General features: G+C 40.5%; 1 protein-coding gene across 1 annotated transcript in view; it reads left to right on the top strand.

Moving 5' to 3' along the window:
* The window catches only part of LOC124162187 (brain tumor protein), a 176,395-nt gene that overhangs the window by 41,883 nt on the left and 113,204 nt on the right, over nucleotides 1–21,308 (top strand). Inside the window, exon 2 of the mRNA XM_046538619.1 lies at nucleotides 16,715–16,764. The gene's annotated coding sequence lies outside the window, so the exon portion shown is untranslated. The remainder of the gene's footprint in view (nucleotides 1–16,714; nucleotides 16,765–21,308) is intronic.

Raw genomic sequence — 21,308 nt, 5'->3', positions numbered from 1 at the left:
GTATGCCTTTTCTTAATTCACATCATGTCGGGCCGCAAAATGAATTTTTGGTGGAATTAAGTCCGAATCACGAGATCTAATTTTACGTAAAGTTTAAGTTACAACGGCTGTGATAGTCATGCACTTCAATGCTTCAGAGCGATAGTGTATAGTTCTTTTATTTTCTAGATAGGGGTTAGGTGTCCTATTGCCCGCATAACTTCTTCTGTAATAAAGTTGTTTGACCTATATGCGTATTAAACGACCTTTAGGTCACTTCGGTGCATATATAATTGTTCGCATGAGTCAAGCTAATTTTGGGGTAAGCAACCACTGACCATTAACTCTATCTGACCAAAAAACAAGGTTTTTAGACGTAGTCATTACTGTTGGGGTATTCTGTCGTTCATGGGAGAGGTGAATTTTTCAGCGTATCTATTCTTGAATATATTTCCCTTTCTTTGTGTGGTTCTCCAAAAATCTCTACTAGGGTAAGGTCTCTCAGAGTGCCTTCTACGTCTTAGAATACCTCGGGTACCAGATTGTGTAAAACATCAATTGTACGGGTTAAAACGGCGGTTAGAAAGTGATTTCCATCCTGTTTTTTTCGTTTAGGACGCGTTAAGCTTATTGATTTAATGCATCGGCCTATAACTTGTCTCGGTGTTGCTGATATAATATTCCGAGCTTTAATTAAGCGATTGCTCGTGAATATGATCTTAAACTTTCCCTTTTAGCGTTCGACGAGTTAATTGGAAGGGGATTATTGATTGTGCGCGGGAGGGTGAGGTTCTCATAATTGTGGTGCACTCAGCCGTCGACGGGCGCGGGAGAGCATAGGAGTCTGAGAGGCGTGCGCGCAAAAACCTTTCCCTTGGTCTTCCGGTCGATTCGATCGAGTAAGCTCGGCGATGCATGCAAAAAAGCTGAAATTCGCAAATGCACCTCGCCGCCAAAGATGGAAAGTTATATGTTTGATCCTGCCTGACATTCCGAAGACGCACGGCTCTTACTGTTCTCTTGCACCTTTCTGTCGAGATAACTATTAATGGTTTCAGCAATATAGTGAGCAACTTTTGTGAAATAAAAAAAAAGGATTGACTTTCTAGCAAACGCCCATCTTAAATGAAAATGTCAGAAACTTCGTGATCTATGTTCGGCAGGGAAGATACGTTCGTTGATATTATGTCCATTTATACTCAGCTTATTTTAAGTAAATGCTTTATTTTTATTACCTGTTTAACCCGCAAAGAGGAGGAGTTAGGTATTGCATTGAAATATTTTTCGCAGTTTTCCAACTTCGTCGAGTGTTTTCCACTATAATGCCCCTATCTGATTCCACAGGTGAGCACAGGTAAATTCCTTTCATGGGCTAATTCCAGCTTCGGCAGCTAAGTCGCTCTATAAAGGTACACCCAAACTGCTAAAATGGGGTTCAGTGAGACAGGATATCATAATTCACCAAATGAATGTGGCAAACGGTAGGAGAATACAATCTACGACGAAAAAACATTCTCATGCCATTTTCTCACGAGTTTAAAATGATAACAAAAGCAAAAGCGTCGCCCACTTCTCTTGACATCATCAACTTATCTCTGAAAGGGTATTATTTTTCGAGACAGGGAAACGTCGAACCACGCGAGGATAATGCGCGAGACCAAGGAGTTGCTAAGAAACAGTGAGGCACTCGGTAAAAGTTGGTTACGTCATCAACTTATATGTGAAAGGGTAATGGCCGTCGATTTTTCATGGACTGGGAATAGAGATGATGGTCTTTCTATTCTGCCTATACGTTTGCTTTGTTATCGTGATTGGTATGTGGAGCGATCCATGTATTCCCTATGTATCAATTGAAATATTTGCACTCGCTTGGAATAAGTAGAATTGAATAGTTGAAAGTTTTTATTGATTATATCGTCACGAATATAAATTTCGGTCAATAGACGTAACTAGAGCTCATTATCCGGTGAAATTCGGATCGCTTTGCTATCAGCAATGCGGGTGGCAACTTTTGTAAACCCATGTAAATAGGTGGTGGGTGACAGCACGTACAAAGGCTGACTAGACATGCTAGACCTATTGTAATATGCGTGGCTCAGGCTTCTGTTTAATAGGGTAGTTTCCTTCATCAAAGAAAACGAAAAGCATTGATTGCGATTCGTTACCCACCATTAGTGTATTCATAATATACAAATTATTAGGTTTTAGAAATCCCAGTTCAGCCGAATGGCAATGGTAAAATTTAACCGCATTTGAAAAAGGCCAGATTGGCGACCACGTGATGCCACTCCACGTGACGTCACAGGGACCTAGTTTCTATACGAGTAGATAGGAGTTTTACGTAGTCTGAGATTACCAATGCATGCATGAGGCACAGAGCTCGGGGAAATTTGTCTTAATAATCACCTATTAAAACTGGCTATGGTCGGAAAGTTTCCCTCGTTTGATAAGGTATTAATAATCCATAATTAAGCCAAGCGTTACCTACTATCAGGGTACTCTGCTACCTGTTAGTAGCCTGCATCAGCAGTCTGCGCCTAGCTGCGCGCATGTCCTCGCCCCAAGGTCACCTCACCTTGCGGCAGCGGGAAACAGAATGACGTCACACGGGCTTTCCCGGCATTCATACTTAGCCGTCGCGTTTTCGGGTGCTTGAAAATTTTCACTTTTCATTTTATCGCGAAAAATAGACATTCTCATTTAAAAATCCAAAAGTGTGAAATGCGTACTCTAGGAGGAATAATCTTTCGATTTAGGCAATAAAAAAATAAAAGGAAACCACCCTATTGAACTGGCCAAGGCACTGGAGTGTTGTCCACCCATGGGGCCCCATAACTCGATCAGGTAGCTCCTCCTACCTGGACCACTCTCCCTTCCGTCCTCCTCATGCGAATTTTTCCTCCCTGTGCCTCGCTCTCCGTGTGTTTTTGCAGAAAAAGACGACCCACTGACTGAGTGGAGCCCCGCTCCCCTTTGTCATGCCCAAGGAGCAACAACACACCAGACGGCGGTCAGCCTTGAAGGTAAGGAGGTGGGCCGGCCGGTCTGCGATAGAGGGGGGAGGCTAGGGGGAGTGGTTCCTCCAGCCTCTCGGAGGAAACCACTTCCCTCTCCCATAATGAGCTGTCCCCAACCCTTTCTCTTCCTCTGTTCCCTTCCTTTTGATCATCTCCACCTCGCACAGTTTCTGCAGTGTCGGGTTCATTGTGCGTTTAATGCTGTCTATGAGGTGAATTCAAGTAACATATATTTTCCGAAGATTTTACTGTAGGTTCTGAGGCGAGAGCTCATGCTTCCGTCTATTGATAGTCTTAACTGTCCAGTGTTGAGATCAGTGCAGTGCCAGTTCAGGCTAAATGTAGTTGTAAGGTTTTTGAAAAAAAAAAGCCTCAATTTGAGCAGATTTTCCCGTCAAATTCGGATTGCTTTGCCGTCAGCGATGCGGGGGGTAACTTTTGTAAAGTAATATAAATTGGCAATAGATGATAGCGAAATGAAAGAAATTTTATTCCAGTTAGTCGAACTTCCTCTATATCACGCTTGAATCGGTTGAATTTATTTAGCTGTTAGGAATTACTCGAAGAGTTGGATTTGTCCTGAAAAAAATCATTTTGCTTAGCCGGTATTCGAACCATTTATCTCCATATTGCCAACCAGGTATGCTGCCAGTTACAACATCTAACCTTATGCATGGGATCGGGGAGATGCTAAGAGTTTCTTAAAAGAGACTTGAGAGAATGAAAAATGAGGAGGTATTTCGAAGAATAGGGGAAGAAAGAACACTATGGAACACTTCAGGCCATTGGTTGACCACGTTATGAGAAACAGCAGTTATGTGAGAAACATAATTGTAGGAAAATTTGATCGAAAAGTCCACAGAGGAAGACCAAGTGACAAGAAGCTAGAACAGATCAAGAAGGATACGGGGAAGAAAGTCCTCAGGGTGGTAAAGAGAGCTATAATCCTTTTCAAATGTCATTGCGACTGTCCCAGTCGTGCAAGCTCGGAATTTTTCGAATGGTGGGCGTTGCTAAGTTTTCTCAAAAGATTTGGAAACGTAATTTCAGAAACCCTCTCCTCTGTTGGAAACACGGCTGTCTAACTTGCTAAGCGTACACAACGAAGGTCTGAAAGCGACTGGATTGCCCGTAAGCTTGGCTTCGCCTTTCGAATTTTGGTTGGTTTTCATAAAGTCACGCGACCCCCGCCCTGCCCTCCAAAAAAAACTTGGGCCTGCATTTGTGCAAAGATATTTGAAATGAACTCAAGTGTGAGATATGGAGAGTTGGAAGGATGCAATATACCAATTTTGGATTGCAATATTATTCATTCATGTAAGTATTCTAGCGATTAAGGTATGTTTCCGTGGAGTACTTTAACTTTCTCGAACGCCTCCAATCTTCTCTCGTCCACCTATATATGCCCATGTTTGTGTGCTCATGTTTCCGCACCATAAAGGGCTCTATTCTAGGTAAGATTCTTCACAAACCTTTTCTTTAAACTCTTACATAACGATCCCCTCGTAAACTCCTTCTTGTTAATGATCGCCTCCTTTTTTAGCGAAATTCTCGTCCTGATGTCCTAACTGCGTAATCCGTTTTCCCATAATGTGCTGCCTATATAGCTGCATCGCTCTACCTGCTCAATTTTTCCCCGCCTACTTTTACCTTTATTCTCACATTACTAACTCGTGTTGCTCTACGAAACCACATAATTTTGATATCGTGATCCATAATATCCGACACGCCATCTTGGAAAATTTACCTACACTAATAGAACAAGCAGTGTTAGATTACAAACTATAATAGCATCAAAAACTGTAATTATTTATGTGTACATTATAACAATATCAATCCTTAAGCCAAATGCTGTGTAGGTGGTAACAATGTATACAGGGGCGCCGACTTATAAAAAATATTGGGGGGGCCCATATCGGGGGTCTTGCCCCGGGAAGAGTTTATATTCAAAGTGTGTCGCAGCACCGCAACACTATCATAATTCACACCACTTGTTTTCAGTTAACCTGCTTACTGTCTTATAATTATTTTTTTTAGCACATTGTTGGATGCATTTTAAAAGGTAACTATCGTCAAACATGGGAAATAAAAAATACCAATATATTTTGTGATTTCACCAAGCATAATATAACTTATTATTATCTTGAATTATTGAGGGGGCTCCGCCCCCCCCCCCCCCCTAACGAAACTTTGAGGGGGCTCAGGCCCCATGGAGTCGGCGCCACTGAATGTATAACTACTTACCTGCAAGAACTTTTGAAAATCACAAATTAGACTTTATAGCGAGTCACACAACGTCTTCAAGGTGTTGCTTCTCTATGCGTTGTATCATGGGAGTCTTTCTTGGTAGTTCATGGCATTCCCACAAAACAGCAGCACCTAAGAGAGCCAAAACCTAGGTATTCCATATTCCCTGACTATTCCATAATACCCTCCTCTCCTCTCATTCTCATGTCATACTCCTCGCAACCCTTGTCTAACGCATCCACTAGAGCCTGCAACCTGCAATATTGTGAGGGTGTGTGTAATCTATTCAGATAGCAGGGAAAAGAGGTCTGTCGATATGGGGACCATCTCAGCTTTCGGTGCGCGCTTTGGGTGCCGTGTGTACAGCCAGGAACCCCCTCCAATTCTCTTTTTTTCTCCCCCCTCTGAAATATCCTCTGTACACCAACTCTTCGAACTCTCTTCCCCACCCAATGGGTCGTAATTCTCTCTTCCCCGCCCGTTCCCTCACTTACCCTCCCCCCTTTCGGTTTTTCGCTGGCGTTTTTCAGCCCTCCCTCAAGCCTCCCCGGTCCTCTTCCTCTCTTTGAGCCCCGTTCGCAATTTCGAGCAAGAGCGTCAGGAGTAGAGTGCGCATGTGAACCCATTCGGCCATCGCCCCCCTTCTCTCTCAGCCGCGTCCCCATTTCTTCCGCCCCTTCCCGAAACGCACTTTTTTCCCCCCTGGTTTTCCTGTTTTTATTTTTCTGTTGCCTAATAATAGTATCTTCGGCTATCTATAGGTTGTACTAATAGTGTGTGCATAAGGAGGTTCCGTCTTGCAAACGAAGGGGAGTGAAAATATAATTTTTGAAAAGGTTCCGAAATGTGATAAAAATGAACATGATGTGTTCTTCTACTTTAATATCGGCGATAAATGTTAAATTTAAGTAATTTCTTAACCATTGTGCTGTTGAAGAAGGGTAATTCATTTTAAGCTAATGATAAAAGACGTCACAATTGTTGTTCTGTACTTACCACAAAGATATTGGTGCATTGTATTCAATTTCATTTATTTTTCCTTCCCATTCCTTCTGCCGCTTTCGTCGGTACCATAACGCACTCTACGCTGAGTTTTTCAGTTTTTTATTTTCCGTTGTTTATTAATTGCACCCTCAGTTGACTATGTATTGGTTGTACTCAGTGTGTGCATAAGGAAGTCCCGTGGCACGATGAAGGGAAATATTTATCCCAGTGAATAGATAAAGGTATCATTCATGTTTTCCCACAAGCAATTGACTTAAATATATACTAGGTTGATCTTAGACAGTTAAATCTCCCTCTTCAAGAACTCAATTTGTTTTGGTGTTCTACATCGGTTTGTGGCTTAGACAATTTATAATAATTAAAAAAATGGGACAAATTCGTTTTAGCTCCAAGTCTGTTGGTATTATTTCCTCATTAGTGGGTAATAATTGTATTTACGGCGCATGCCCAGCATGCCGACTAGGTCCTTAACGTTCATGATTAAAATCTTAATTTTCGTATTACATTTTCATTGGTTTTAAATATTCAATTTTTCTCCACTTGATTTTTTAATTGTGTATGGCAAATGTGTTTATTTATTATAACTTATGGGTAATTCCACGTCAATTCAACAAAGAAAAGTGACATTTTCAACCCAACCATGTCAGATTTCTTTAAAATTTGGTGCTTTCAATTATCCTGGTAAGAGATGGAAAATACCAATTCGAAGAGGTAAATTACGACTTTGACACAAGTTACAGGTCCGCAAATGTTGGAAATTTGTCGAAATTTTAGCGTGTCTCTGTAAAGATAAACGACTGTAATTCTGGTTCTATTCAATGTAGAAAAATGAAACGAAACGTTTTTTTTTCGAAAGGTAATATGTAGGGCTTTACATTGGTATACAACATGGTATACAACATTTATACAATTGGTATACAACATTTATAAGAATATAACCACTCCAGGTCATCGACCTTGACCTATGACATTGAATATCTCAAAACACCGTCGCTTCCATTTTTTTATAAAAATATATGTTATTGCTCAAACATTTTACTATATGCATGCAAAATACCAAGGTGGCACTTTTTAGTCATCGTGCCCTAAAAAATATTTTCTAATTTTGCCATAAATACATAACTGTCATGTATTAGCAAATGTGTATTTGTGGATTGAAGTTTGCAAAAACAACCTATCTTTTTTTTGTCTAGTTTGTGGGTTTCGCGTTTGTGAGAGGTCCTCGGGTTTGCCGCCACAGCTGTAATACCAATTTGATTCGGTTTTCTGCATCGATTTGTAAGTTTTTTTCCGGATAGTCGGTGGTGCCTGACCCAACCTTGGGTCCACAAATGCCAACCGATGCTGCGGTTTTCCGGATCAAGGATTTCGGTGTGAAAATCTATGGCGACAATATTGTGGAGTCATCCATTTAGTTATGTTTTTTCTCTCTCCTGCGGCCAGAAACTTACCTAAGCTTCAGTCAAATATGTCCCTGAATATGAATCCTAAGTATTTGACGCAAAGCAGGGGTGTTACAGCTGTCCGGTAAACCAAGTTCACCCCAACCAGCTATTTAAAAGTTCAAATTTCATTTTGCGTACATTTCTGTTTTGTGTGTGTTGTGTTATGTTAGTGTTAGCGTAAACTTTAAATTTGCAATGTTGACATGAATCATAGAAATATTATTTTTTAAATACAACGGAATTTAGTTATTTCATAATTATTAGTAATTATTTTTTTCTTTTTTGAGATTTTTGAATAATATTTCAGTTTTTCCAATTTTTATTTCTTTAGTATTGTAAGTAGCAATTTTATCATTTTGTATGCTTCTATTTCTTTTCTATAAATGCGAAAATGTGTGACGTTTATATTTTAACCTTTTCTCAGTATTGCCGATTCTCATCCTAAGCTCCCCTTAAGTATGTTTTGTTGGTTTGGTGTGCTCATGTTGGTAGTGTGGGATTAATTACACATTTGTATCTATTATGCTCATACGTGTAATGTAGTAGGTAAGACTCGTGGTGCTCTTCGGGGTTTTATTCAGGATGGGCATTCAAAAGTCCAGTCATGGCGCAGCTTTTTTTTACTTCGTAGAAAATTTGCGTTTACCGTGTGCTCAATCGATACATGGATAATGATTTATGGCCATATTATATGATTATGATATCGAGGCTTCATGGTTTCTGATTAGCTGGAGTAATCTCATGGATGTGCAAGGAATGCGTCATATTGAAATAAAGGGTAAATGCACTTTTCCACAATTATTTAACGCGTGCGACGCGTTTCGGCTTCGTCTGATACAAGACTGCCTTGTCTTTTTTCAATATGCCGAACATCTATTTCATTGCGTCGAAATGTCACTTTATCGCGCCTAAATCGCTTAAGTGTGTCGTAATTGAGGAGTTAGTTAAGGCTTTATGAGGCCATGGGTTTTGTGAGTTTCTCAATATTTTCGTGAACTTTCCGAGTCTGATTCCAATTTTGCGAATAAATAATATACTTGTTGCCAAAGAAGGCTACACTATTTTTCTTCTCCTAAGAAAAAAACATCACGCATATTATTTGTTTACCGCATTGACTCGAGATATTTTGTGTGTGCAATGCTCAATGGCTTATTATTTGGGAAGCATCTGGATTTCAGACGTGGATAGATGAGCCGTTTCCTCATCCATTTCGTAATGGGAGTTCCGCATGTTCTGCGGATGTTTGGCTGATATTTTGCCTCATTTTTATCTCGCATGAGAAAACTTCGGCCATGAGCTAACGGTGAGGGCTAGTTTCTCCGAGTCGAAAATACCTTTAAAGGTGTTAGGTATTGCAAGAAATGCCCTCTATAGGTCATAACTTCTTTACGTCGAGTAGATCTCGTAGACACAGCGGTGATTTGCTGAGTGTTTCTAGACATTCGCGATGGGTTTGTTATTTTTTGCCAGGAGCACTAAAAGCCTCCCTCTGGTCATCACTCTTTGGAAGTGCTTTTATTTCCGTGATTTCATCGGGTGGCGTAATCGTTGGTCATCTTCGATCACAGTCGAAAGCGATAGAAATCTGAAGAATGTGGTCGCCAAAAATCGCCTAGGTCACGCTATCTTTGCACTAACAACCATTGGTGTGCCAGTCTACAGCCTCAGTTTCTGGCTAGATTGTTAATGGCACCTTTGTGAGTATTTGCGGATATACTTATCATATTGTATTTGTTTTATAATTAGTACCTATTAATAATTTTGCCTTACAAATTCACATATTTTATTTTTGCGTACCAAGGCTGCTTTTGCGTGAATGCATTGGTTGTGTTTAAAATGTTTCTATACATTCCACCGATTGACTCTACCCAGTTTTGAATGAATGATTTTCTGAATGATATTTACTGCACCTATGTACATTTTCGCTATTATTACTTCAGTATTAATCCGTTTTAGTAGTTATTATGGTGTACTCTCCTCTCATTGTCGGTTAATTAACCCGCAGTTGCCCAAGAGTTTCATTTTTATTATGAAGTCTTCTTTCACAAGCTTATTACTACTGTCATCTTACGCAGCTTTTTTGTTACTTGGCATGCCGTGTTTCATGGCAGTTTCATAAATGAGATACCTTAAGAGACATTAATTAGGCACATAAGAAATGAGTAGAAGGCACTAAACTTAACTCACCTGTTGCAGCGGTGTAAATATTTAATCTTTTACAAAATTACTTCATTATTATGTACTCATTCATCATGAGACATACGGCTTTATCGTGCCACTGTGGAGTATTGATTGATCTCTGCATTACGTAGCTTATGTTATCCACTGCCTTGCATTGCTTTGTGTCACCACGTACTATTTCGAAAATCCATAATTTGAATGCTGATGCGGGTCTTTGGAATGTTTAATTTTTCCTGTGGTACATAGTTGATCCTTTCCTTCGTAGGTTGTTAAAATGTTTAACATGGCAAGAAGAACGTTCTGTTTCCTCTGCTATGCTCATACTAACTGTGTGCGACGACAATATATCGTCGCCAGGCTTACGGTGTTGCCTCTTCTTATCCTCCGAACCTTACCTCAGGCGCGTAAAGTGCTTTTTCCGAATGCTTAACGTATCTTGTTTTTCATCGCCTGGAAGAATTGTGTGTGTGCGTGGAATAGCCAACGAGCGTCACGGCATTGTCTTCTCTCCTTAGTCTACCCCGAGCGCACGCTGGCTGGGCGAGGCTCTTCTCTTCTCTTGCTGTACGTACGATCAGCCGCTCCCACTCTCCCTTTCGCTTGGGACATGGCATCACGCCCGATTGGAGTTATATGTTGCCTCGCTCGCTCGCTTGCTCACCCATTGCTTGTATACCGTTTACTTCGCGCCTCTGGAGACCATCCTCCCTCTCCGCGCTCGTCTCATATAAACTTTCTTCATCTACATGTGCATACTACCCCGCATGCCGCCTAAAAAGGTGTGTGGCGGGGATTGTTAGGGCATCAGTCGTTTATGTACAGGGGCTTTCTGGAGGAATCTGCAATACTTCAAGAGGTGGTAGGGGAGACAATTTTAAGCATTTTTTGTCATTAAGACACGGGGTCGCAACTCCTTTGTTACCGAGCTATGGCAACGCAAACTTTTTTTTTTGTGCGCACTTTTTACTTACCGTGAAAACGGGTTTTCTTACGTATCCATCCTTTTCGACTTTTTATTTTATACACTGGATTTTTAAAAACATTTAATGATTAAGGTTGAACGATAACGCCCGATAACAATTTTTGAAACAATTTATATCCAAGTGGGTGATATTGCGCAATCGTTTTGTTGATACTCGCTCAAAGCTCTCGTTTAATCAAGTTCAAAGATTGTGTTTAAGTCTATTAAGTCTTTTATGGTTCTGGGAAAAATGAATTCCCATATCATTTCATTCGGCAAAATATCTCTCTTAATTTATCGCTTCTGTCGGACCTGGAAATATATTGGGTATCTAATATGATGTTCCCCGTGTCGCTCTAAAAGATATCATCAATTCTCAATCGTTAAAGCGATCTAAGTCCAGCGCGCAGCCTGTTGTGTCTCTTGCGGCTTCCAGCATAATTGACTTAACATCTGGGTAATGCTGTCGGTACGCCTGTATCAGTGTAGCTTTGACGAGACGTGTAGCTTTCCTTCGTATTTAATTAAGTGTGCATGTGCTCGATGTAGAATCAAGGTGTGGTGTGACGAGTGCGAAATAGTACCTTTCTTTTACTTTCATTGTGAGGGTGAAGTTTTCTGGGTACTCTAAGGGAGTTGGTTAGGCATGGCATAGAAAGCTCGATACGACAAGAAGTACGATAATGTTGACACGAGTTCATTCATCCCTTTCGGGCATGATTATTTTTCCACTTGGGAAGCATTTTAATCGGGTCGATTCCAAAAGGGCGCGCAGCGCGCTAATGAGTGCCGAATATCCAAATTCTCTCATTATTAGCCTTTCTGGAAATTTCTGTTGGATATTTCGTGAGGAACGTCAGGAATTCTACGGAAAACGTAGTCGGTTCCGTTGAACGCGTTCTAATCCTAGGGAACTCTTTTAAGGAAAACTGGCTCAATTTCCGTTTAGACCAGTGGAAATTATTTTTGTTGAGTAAACATTGAAACCCACCTTAGACTTTCTGTACAATCTGTGTTGTAGAAAATAGCGTTCGGAGTTCCTTTTCTAAGTTTTATTTACAAATTACGGGATCATGTTCCGGGAAGAAAAATTTTTACGACCTTGCTCACTGATTCGGTACAACTTGATCCGTGAAATGTAAGGAATATTTATAAAATTGGGAGTAGATTCATTCCACACAGATTATAAGTGTATGCATATGAACACGTGCAACATTGTTTTTTTTTAAATTATAAGGGAAACTTAAGAAATCATAACAAAAGTTACTGTACATACTCGCGTTGAAAATCTAAATACCTCTCCCTGACTAAAGAACGTGTTCTGCATATGATCTTGACAGCGTCTAGAGTAAACCTAACATTCTACATATCGATGGCTAAGTTCTAACAACACGTATCTCAAAAATAGCAACTTTTCAGGAGAGTAAAAAAACGATTAATTTTTTTTACTTGTACACTGACATTAAAAACCAAAAGTTCATAAACCTGAGAAAGAAGCATTCCTTTGCAAACAAAGAGTTGTTTTTTTTGGTTGTATTTTATTTTTTTAGTGTTATAATACTTTGTTTAAGATACCTTTCTCAAACTGGCCGAATTTGAGATACGTGTCGTTATAACTTAGCCATCGATATACAAAAGATTTCATACTGTAATAATTGCTTGCTATAGTAACCAATGGACACATTATTGTCGTGTTGCATTAAATTTATTGAAATTTGACACCAATGGTTGAAATAGACTATGAAATTCTTAGGATGAGAAACTCCGGAATGCTCTCAATCCGTGATGTTTAAGAGGCCTTCATCGTAGAATATTGTCATGTATTGGTGATTTATTTAAGAACGTCAGGTAAGAGTTGCTAGTTTGCTTAATATTATTGTTTTGAAATCCTGAAAAGCATTGAAAAATTGATTTGGTGACTTTTATATATACCCATAGGTGCCAGATATTTCTCGGTATTTTTGAGACTTTCAGATTTATTTTATGATCAAATAATACTAGGTGTTGCCTCAGTCTGACGCTGGACGCGTTTTTCCGTTTGAGCAATGGGTTAGAATGGTGGAAAGGAAATACTCAAATGGCCGAGTATTTCCTTAGCAATGGGTTAGAATGGTGGAAAGGAAATACTCAAATGGCCGAGTATTTCCTTCCTACAGTTCCGAGGCAGTAGAAGCTCAATCCCCATTTTTGCAATGGGTTAGAATGTTCTTTGCGTAGCCTCTGCGTGATAACTAGTGAATTCTTTTTACTTCAGCGATATTCTATGAAATTCCTAGTTATTATTGGCGATTTAAAACTATGTTTTCTGGATTAAAAATGATCAGAAACATATCGAGATGCTCCGAGCCTTCAAGTATACGTATGCGCTAAAAATGACAAAGATGGTGTGTTTTCTCAGAGGAAGTACGTATTTCCGCTTTAAATGTCTCGTTTCCTCGTAACCAGACGTCATTGTCTGATAAGAATAGATATTTTCGTAGCATGAAATTTTATCGCAAGTGCTGCATGATACGTGTCTATCCAGTGAGCCAGTTCTTTTGTTCCTTATCTGTGTTTACCATCTGTTTCGGTGGCGATTTGGTATTCCTTCCGGTCTATATTATGTTTGATTAATTGTAATATCCCGCTGATTTATTTCAACATATCAAAGCTATATCTATGCGTGTGAAAGTGTGTTTTTGTTTTGATTGGCATCACGGTTTTCAGAAATGTAGGGGATGGCTGTGAAGTCTGTAGGATGTTACACAATTAATTGCTGTGCTCATTAACGGTTTCGAATTGGCTGGACATTTTTCTCCCATTGAGTTCATTCTTTGTTTGTCATTTATTCGGTCTTGTTAAAGCATAATACTCGGCATTGCGTACTCCGCAGCCATCTCTCATTTATAGTTGCTTTTTGTGAAATAGGCATACCGTAGGCGGCTTATAGCTGGTGATAACTTCGAGAACACAGGTAGCCTTATTTCACTCGCATGTAGTATATATTCACTTCTATTGCCTGCTGAGAAATTCTAAAATTACGTGAGTTGTTTGAAAATCTGCGGCATTGATCAGCAGGTCGAGATATTTCTGGCAGCCGTACATTCAAGGAATAGATGACTAAATGCTCTTGAGTTGACCGGTTTTTTGCATCGAAGGTTGGGCCAAAGATACGTTTGCGCTTTATCATGCGGAAACATGAACACTTATAGGATGGAGGATGAGAGAAGGCTGGAGGCGCTTGAGTTATGGGTGTGAAGAAGAATGGAGAAGTGAAGAGAACGGAGAGGAGGAGGAGCGACGAAGTACTGTGCATGGTGGGTGAGGAGAGGCAGCTTCTAGATGAGATACGGAGGAGACAAAGTATGGATGGAGAGAATACTTAGCAGGGAGGGGATGCTGAAAACAGTGTTAGAGGGTAGACGGTTATACTAACGAGGGTGATTAAGGAAGAGAATAGTATTTTTAGATAAAATGAAAAGAAGGGCCTCTTCTTATGAATTGAAGAGGGAAAAACATGAAGGTAGAGGAGTCTACCAGAAGGCTTCTTAGGTACTCCGTGGAAACCTACCTGAATCGTTATTTAATGAATGAAAATGTATTATTTATAATTTTTCTTTTTGACAAACTAATCCGATCCATTTTTCCCGTTTTTGCGCACCAGAGTCAATCTTTCATTATGATCGACTAATAGGAGCCGCAGTAAACCGTTTTCTCCTATGGCATAAGTCACGATTGATGATACGCGTCTTAGTGATACCGTAATTATGACGCCTTGATGCAAGGGATTGATTGAATCGTCGAAACTCAGGCGAACCTCGCTTGGGAGCAGTTTTCCTGTATATTGTGAGACTTGTTTGTTAATGGTGCCTCCCCACACACCCTTACGACTCCTGTCGGGAAGAGTTTGTTTATTCGTGAATTAAGACCCCCTTCTAGAGGTTAGGGGGCTTCTTTGGCTGAGGCGTAGAATGCTTCTCAGCTGCTGCTCTTTCTTCGGAGTGTTGTGCTTCGTAACGTTACCACAGAGAGGAGACACTTGTTTTCCGTATGCTGATTTCTCTGATCCTGGTTACGACAAAACCAGTCATTGTCTATGTAATTATAATGGCATAAGTCATCATAGGAACTTAGATCTGAAATCGTAGTGAAGCAAGTATTGTGAAGAAAGTATTGTGGCCATAATCCCACCGTAATATTTCTTTTCGTTGATTGTACCTCCATGGTGGCGTCTAAACTGTTTGTTTAATCCTTGGTGCGGAAAGCAAAAACACTAGTTTGCACGGAAACGTTTTCTTCTTGGTAATGTTACCTGTCACAAACCTTTTTTTTGTAATAATCGCCGGAAACGCCGTGATGCGATTGCATGGGTGCTTATTGGACCTTGATGATGAGATAGATGGTGTCGGAACGCAAGGGAACCCAAAACGACTGGGGTGTATGTGCATGCTAAAGTTTATATTCATTATGGTAATGTTACCGTCACGCAAAATATCCCTTAGCACATCAATTTTGTTTTTTTATGTTGTGCATTGAACCTTATCGATATATTAGATTATATCGAAACCCTGTTGGAAAAAACAAATGGACTGCCAAGTATTGTATTTTTACTATAATTTTTACCCGTTGAATGATTGCATTCTTTCAATGAACAATTTCCTAATGGACCTAAGTGGCTAATTTTCTATGTTCATTGATTGGTCCTAGATAATGTTGTGGATTTTATTTCATTGTAAATTTTATTTGCCGACCTCGGTGGCGGCGGGATAAAGTTCTCACCTGCCAAACTAGCGGTCGTGGGTTCGAGTACCTCCTGGGTAGGTTTCCCCGATCCTGGCCTGGTTGTTCGTACACCTGTAATTGATGAATTTGTTGAACACTCCGATGTAGAATGGCCAGTATGTGCTGTATTCGGTGGTCTGGGAATGAATAAATGAACTATAAATTGATTTGAGAAACAAAATTGAATGGAGAGTACATATCAGCCTTATTCTGTGCGATTTTACCTATCTCAAAACTATTCAAAGTAGCATAACGAGTGCACCTCAATAAATTGGTGTGTTTCCTTGTGTTCGGGGACCTGTCGCCTCCGCACCAGCCTCCTACCGCCATCATCCTCGCCCCCGCCGCCTCCCCAGCGGCTCTTTTTGCCCCCGTCACAGCTCACAAGGTCAATGCCGAATCCCCCGCTCTGCCCCCTTCGTCTTATTCCATCGCAGCCCGCATCGCTCGGGTGTGGGTGGCCCGGCTGCCACGCTCGCCGGGTGCCCTGCCGGGGGCGGCCGCGGCGGCGGCTGCGCACGGCCCCCGCCGCCGCCGCTTGGTTTTAGAGGGGGTTGGCGCGTACTGGAGGGGGGCAAAGAGGGGAGGGGGGTAGCTCTCGAGACGCGGTCTTCCCCCGGCCATGTTGCCGGGATGTGGCCCTTGGCGAATGGCGGCGTGCGCGGCGTCCCCCGATGAAATTTTGTTTTTGCACTCGTTGAACTGTTAATCGTTGTGTTTTTGGTGATGATCACGTTACTGGACGTTTTATTACTAGTTGATGGACTCTAAAGTTGCACGCTCTGGCGTTTGTTGGAGTGGTTGTTTTTTGAGCCTTTTTACATCACGTTGACGCTGCAGCTTTCGGACGCTTCCCGTGTCTGCCTTAGTCCGGAAGCTGCCTCCCCCCCGATCAATTCTCCTCTCTACGGTTCAGCAGCTTAGGTAGGCTAGGGGTAATATGAAATTATATTTTACGTGCGTGTCAATGTTGTTGACGTTGCGCATGATTAAAACTATTTACGTCCGTGTTTTGTTTGCGTTGTTTGTTTGTGTTGGTTTCCCTGTGTATTGTTGTGTTTCAGTCGCCGCACCAGTTTGATTAGTGAAAGTTTACATTATTTTCTTTTTCATTCCAGTCCTGATTCGGAGAGGCGACTGATTTGTTCAATTTTACTCTTGATATCTGGTAAGTTGAAATTTTATTATTCACTTCTTAAACTGTGGTAGAGAGAAAATATGGTGGATTTGTTATTTTTTTGCCATAGAGAGAGTGCTTGTCATTTCTTAATTCTGATGTTTGTCTCGTTAATTATGTGATACGAGGAAAGGTTTTTTCTACCTTTTCGAGCTCTGTGACTTCAGATGGCGTCTAAGAATAGATCGTAGACCACCTGTGGGATGGCGCTGGGTTAACATTTTGTGTATAGTCTCTGTAGTTCGGTCTTCAATCTCCTTATTAAACCAGTTGTTTCCCTCGTAGAATTTCTGTTTTGATTAGATAGACATGTTGTTAAAATAGTTGATGGTTCGAAGGACGTGATTATTTGGCTCTTTGATGGACACCTCCTGAGATTTTCTTTTCGTGTTACGCGTTGGTGGAGCCGGCGTTTTATGTTGGTTGGAATTGAACAGCTAGCGTCCAATGTATTATCGATCCGTCAGCATAGCTTCAAGTCCCCAACAACCTAGCCGGCCTCCCGGCAGGCGATCGATGTTGCCGTTGTTTACCATCTCTCGTTTAGCATAGATATTCTGCTTTTACAACAAACCGCGTTTGTTTACTTTTACAAGTTTGTTATGTATTTACGTCAAGGTTATTAAATCCTATTCTTACAAAATTTCTTTGTATTGACCCTTGATATCGATCTTAAATTTTGATTGCTTATGGGCAACTTTCATTGTTATCTCATGCGTGTGACATAAAAGCGTTGTTTTCACCCGTTTCATGTCGAATGTGAAAAGGTAAATACAGAGCTCCACAATGGCGCTCTGCCGGAAAGAGATGGTGGCGACATCTCGTGGCGTGTGTGGGGAACTAATCCTGTAAATATTTGTGTTTTGCGTTGTATGCATATTCACCAGTTACACGCGTCGTTCTTTGTACAACTTTAACTTAGAGCTATATGTGTTCCTTTAGATCCATTTTAAATTGATTTTGCTTATTCAGATCCAGTGGTAAGCGGGTTTATCAGGGAAACACATCAGTTATAACCTCCGGGAGGGGTTTCTCTAACATGGCATTCGGTATTCAACCGGCGTACATGCTAGTCCGATGGAATAAAATTAACGGGGCGTCGAGCCGTATGAATAGGCGCTTAGTAAAAATTCATTTAGTTTCATTTAATGCATTGGACTGTGTTATTGATTCATAGTATTAGCATTATTTAGTATTTTAATGGTTTAGAAGACTATCTTTAGCATTGAATACGTGCTAATATGGAATCACTTGCCAGTTTGCCCTTACGTTTCCTGTACATTTTGTTCGGTGTTGTGTTGTGAATTTTCTTGCTCGTAAAAAATGTGCGAGTAATTTTAAAAAATATTCCCACTAATTTTCTTCTTCAGCCACTTAATTTTTATCGATGATAAAAAAATATTCGGTGAAGGGTTTAAGTGAATGTGATTGTCTAAGCTTTTTAAAATATAGTTTATATTTGGATGTCTCTTAATTACTTATGGCCTTTAGACAATGAATTGTCTGTTTCTATCAATGTTAACTGCCCTTACTGCTCTATTGAATCTTGTTCATGACGTTTGATGCTTGTGTTTTACTCTAGTTTCAATTTTATGCCATTAACCGTTTCCCCTAGGCTTCCTGGCAAGAACGAAAGATGGCTCTAGTAAGTTCTACGTAGTAGGTTTACTAGACCGATGTAATACACGTGACATTATAAGAAGTACGAGGGCCTTGCTAGGAGTTTGTGTCCTTCAAGTGGTTTACACGTTGCTTTATGTTCTGATGCATTGTTTTTCGCGTACAGGGTGCGTTTATTATCTGTAATAGTCCTCCATAACTAGTGAAATCAGGTAGCGTTGCTTTACTTAGACTGTGGTGACTTTGGTTTGGTATCAGACTGTGTTAAGCCAAGGGCAAAGAAGGATATGTCTTACCTTGCAGGCACTTATGTGGATACACGACCAAGGTGTAAAATGGTGTGCTTGTCTTCCGAAAGTGTATGTTGATGATTTAACTTTCTTCACATTTGGCAATGCATTTGTATTAGGTCAATGATCCGATGAATTGGTGAAGTTCAATAATGGAATGGAGTTTACATAGGAGGATACTGGAGTAATTGAGAGTAGTGTTCATTTAATGGATTACTTTCCATTTTTTCTAACTTTGAGCGTAGGTATAGCAGTTGTAAACCCAGCTGGTGATCACGAGAGAAAGTTGGGAATAGAAACATTTCTCGTGCTAGAAATATGATTTTGGATAAATTTATTGCCTAGTTTCATTGGAACATTTGTGTGATAATTTTCACTGTTCTCTGTCTTTCGAATTGCAAATAATATTGCATCAGGCCTATTTTCTTTCCTTAGTGCTTTAAGAATTGTTGGGATTAAGCGTGGGTTGCCTGCCTCTCAGTGCTTTGCATTCGATCGCCCATGACTCCTCATGTTCCTCCGGAGTCTTTGGCCGCTAGCCACGTAAGCGGATGCAATATCCAAGGTGCTGTAGCGTTCGGTCTCGTTAGATCCGTTTAAGCGTATTAGCCGGGAGAGAAAAGGTCGGCTTTCTCGTCTGCGAGGCAGTCGCCCTTTCGAAAAACGTTTAACGTGCGCGAGATTGTTTTGCGGTGTTGTTGGTCGAGGCCAGTGTAGAGCGGGTGGATGCAGCCTTGGTTAGTGATGGTACAGCACCTCAAATCGGTGGCGACTTCAGTTGGAATGCGCTAGGCGTCTTAGTTATTATTTTTTATATTTTTCCCGCAGTATTATTCTCATCTTTGATATGAAGTGTTCTCGGATATTGCATATGTTTGAACCCTGCGGGAAATGGCCATTTTTTCCTGCGTATGATTTTTTACGCGTAACATTTTTCAACAAATTCGTTCATTGTAGTAGTGCAGCACCTCAAATCCGTGGCGAATTCTGTTGGAAGTCGCTGGGCGGCATAGGTATTATTATTGACTGTTTGTTTCGCCTCGTCTTTAACGGGAAGCATTCTCGTATATTGGGCCTTTTTGGGCTGTGCGGGAAATGTATATTTTTTCCTGCATTTTATTTTTACGCATTACTTTTTTAGACTAATGTGTCGTTCATTAAGGACTTAGAACAACTCATTTTCTTGGGACTGTTAATAGCCTTTATTGTCCTTATCTTGAATAATTATTTCAAACGTGGAGTACGGGAATGGTAAATGCTCACATAATGCATTCATCTTAAGCTATTTTTCTACGGTTATACGTTCCGTTGCATTTATAACGCAGGAAAAGGTTGTGCTTGAAGTAGAACACTGACAAAGTAAAGCCTGCAAAGGATCTTTTGGTGTTTTTCTAGTACGTATTATTCATGTTTTCTTCTCTCTATTTGGTCATACTCAAACCTTAAGTCATTTGCGGTAACAATGCTGCTAATATTTTCAATTTAGTCGTTGCGGAATTTTGGGTCTTGAATGTTCAATGTGTGTATAGTCAACCTTTGCGCTTAGAGAACGCTGCATTGAAGTAGTGGTGAGTTTCCGGTTTAAGTGACGACCTATAGATTTCACACTTTCTATGGTCGATCTCATCTATTACTATCGTGAAGTAGTTCTCCCTCCCCCATGAGGTCTCCTGAAAGGTTACTGGGAACTTACATCTCTCATGAAAAGCGCCTTGGCTGTCTTTTGAATTGTGACTAATGCAAAAAATCTCAATCTAGGTTCTTGATTAGGCCATTCCGTTGTCATGGCTGGATGTTTGTGGAAACTTCATTCCTCGATAGTCTTAATAAGATATTTTACAATAATTGTCGGGGTATCCCTATTTCACCATTAATTAAGTTCATCGTGGAATCCAAGAGGACATTAATTCGTTTAGTGTAATCCACATTAGGATTCTCAGACTTCACCAGTCCGTAGCGTTAATAATGAGTATGTTGTTAAAATCTTCCGCTAGCCCAGGCTAGAATAAACCCATTGAAGTACCTATCCGGGATATTCATTTGAATTTAGGCGCATTTTTGGATTATCTATTCTGAAGATTTATTTACTTGGTAGAATATGTTCCCTTGGACGTATTAGAGGAATCAGTGGTAAATATATCCGTATCCAAAGTCAATTTACTAACGATTAAGGGTTGTTGTTTTTTTTATAGTTCTAGCCATGAGACGATATGAAGGCATATGGTTTTTTTTCTTAGGATAACACTAGGGTTTTCTGTCGACAGTAGCTCCAGACTCATTCAAGCTCGGGTATCAGTTGCACGACCTTTTCTGTGTGCATAACTTTTTCCTCGTTTTCGTATGCAGAAGTGTTAGAGACGAAGTTGTCGAAGTAACTAACCTATCGAAGGCCCACAACCTGACGACATACTGGTTCTCCAGCCAGTTTTGGTTGTAGTGGTACGGAGGAACGAGTTGAGGTTTGGGTCCCAAGCATCACTGTCAGGGTTAGTTTTTGTCTGATCTGAATTAATTCCAATCATCTAATTGGTCATCTTAATTCTGCTTTCGCTAGGTTGTTTTGGGAACCTCGGTAATGTCAAGGTAGTTTATTTTAAACGGTCATATGCGATGATAGACTTACGG

The sequence above is a fragment of the Ischnura elegans genome, chromosome 7 (genome assembly GCF_921293095.1).
Source record: "Ischnura elegans chromosome 7, ioIscEleg1.1, whole genome shotgun sequence".
NCBI classification, from domain to species: domain Eukaryota; kingdom Metazoa; phylum Arthropoda; class Insecta; order Odonata; family Coenagrionidae; genus Ischnura; species Ischnura elegans.
Note: the sequence above shows the minus strand (reverse complement) of the source record. Positions and strands in the feature narration are given on the sequence as shown.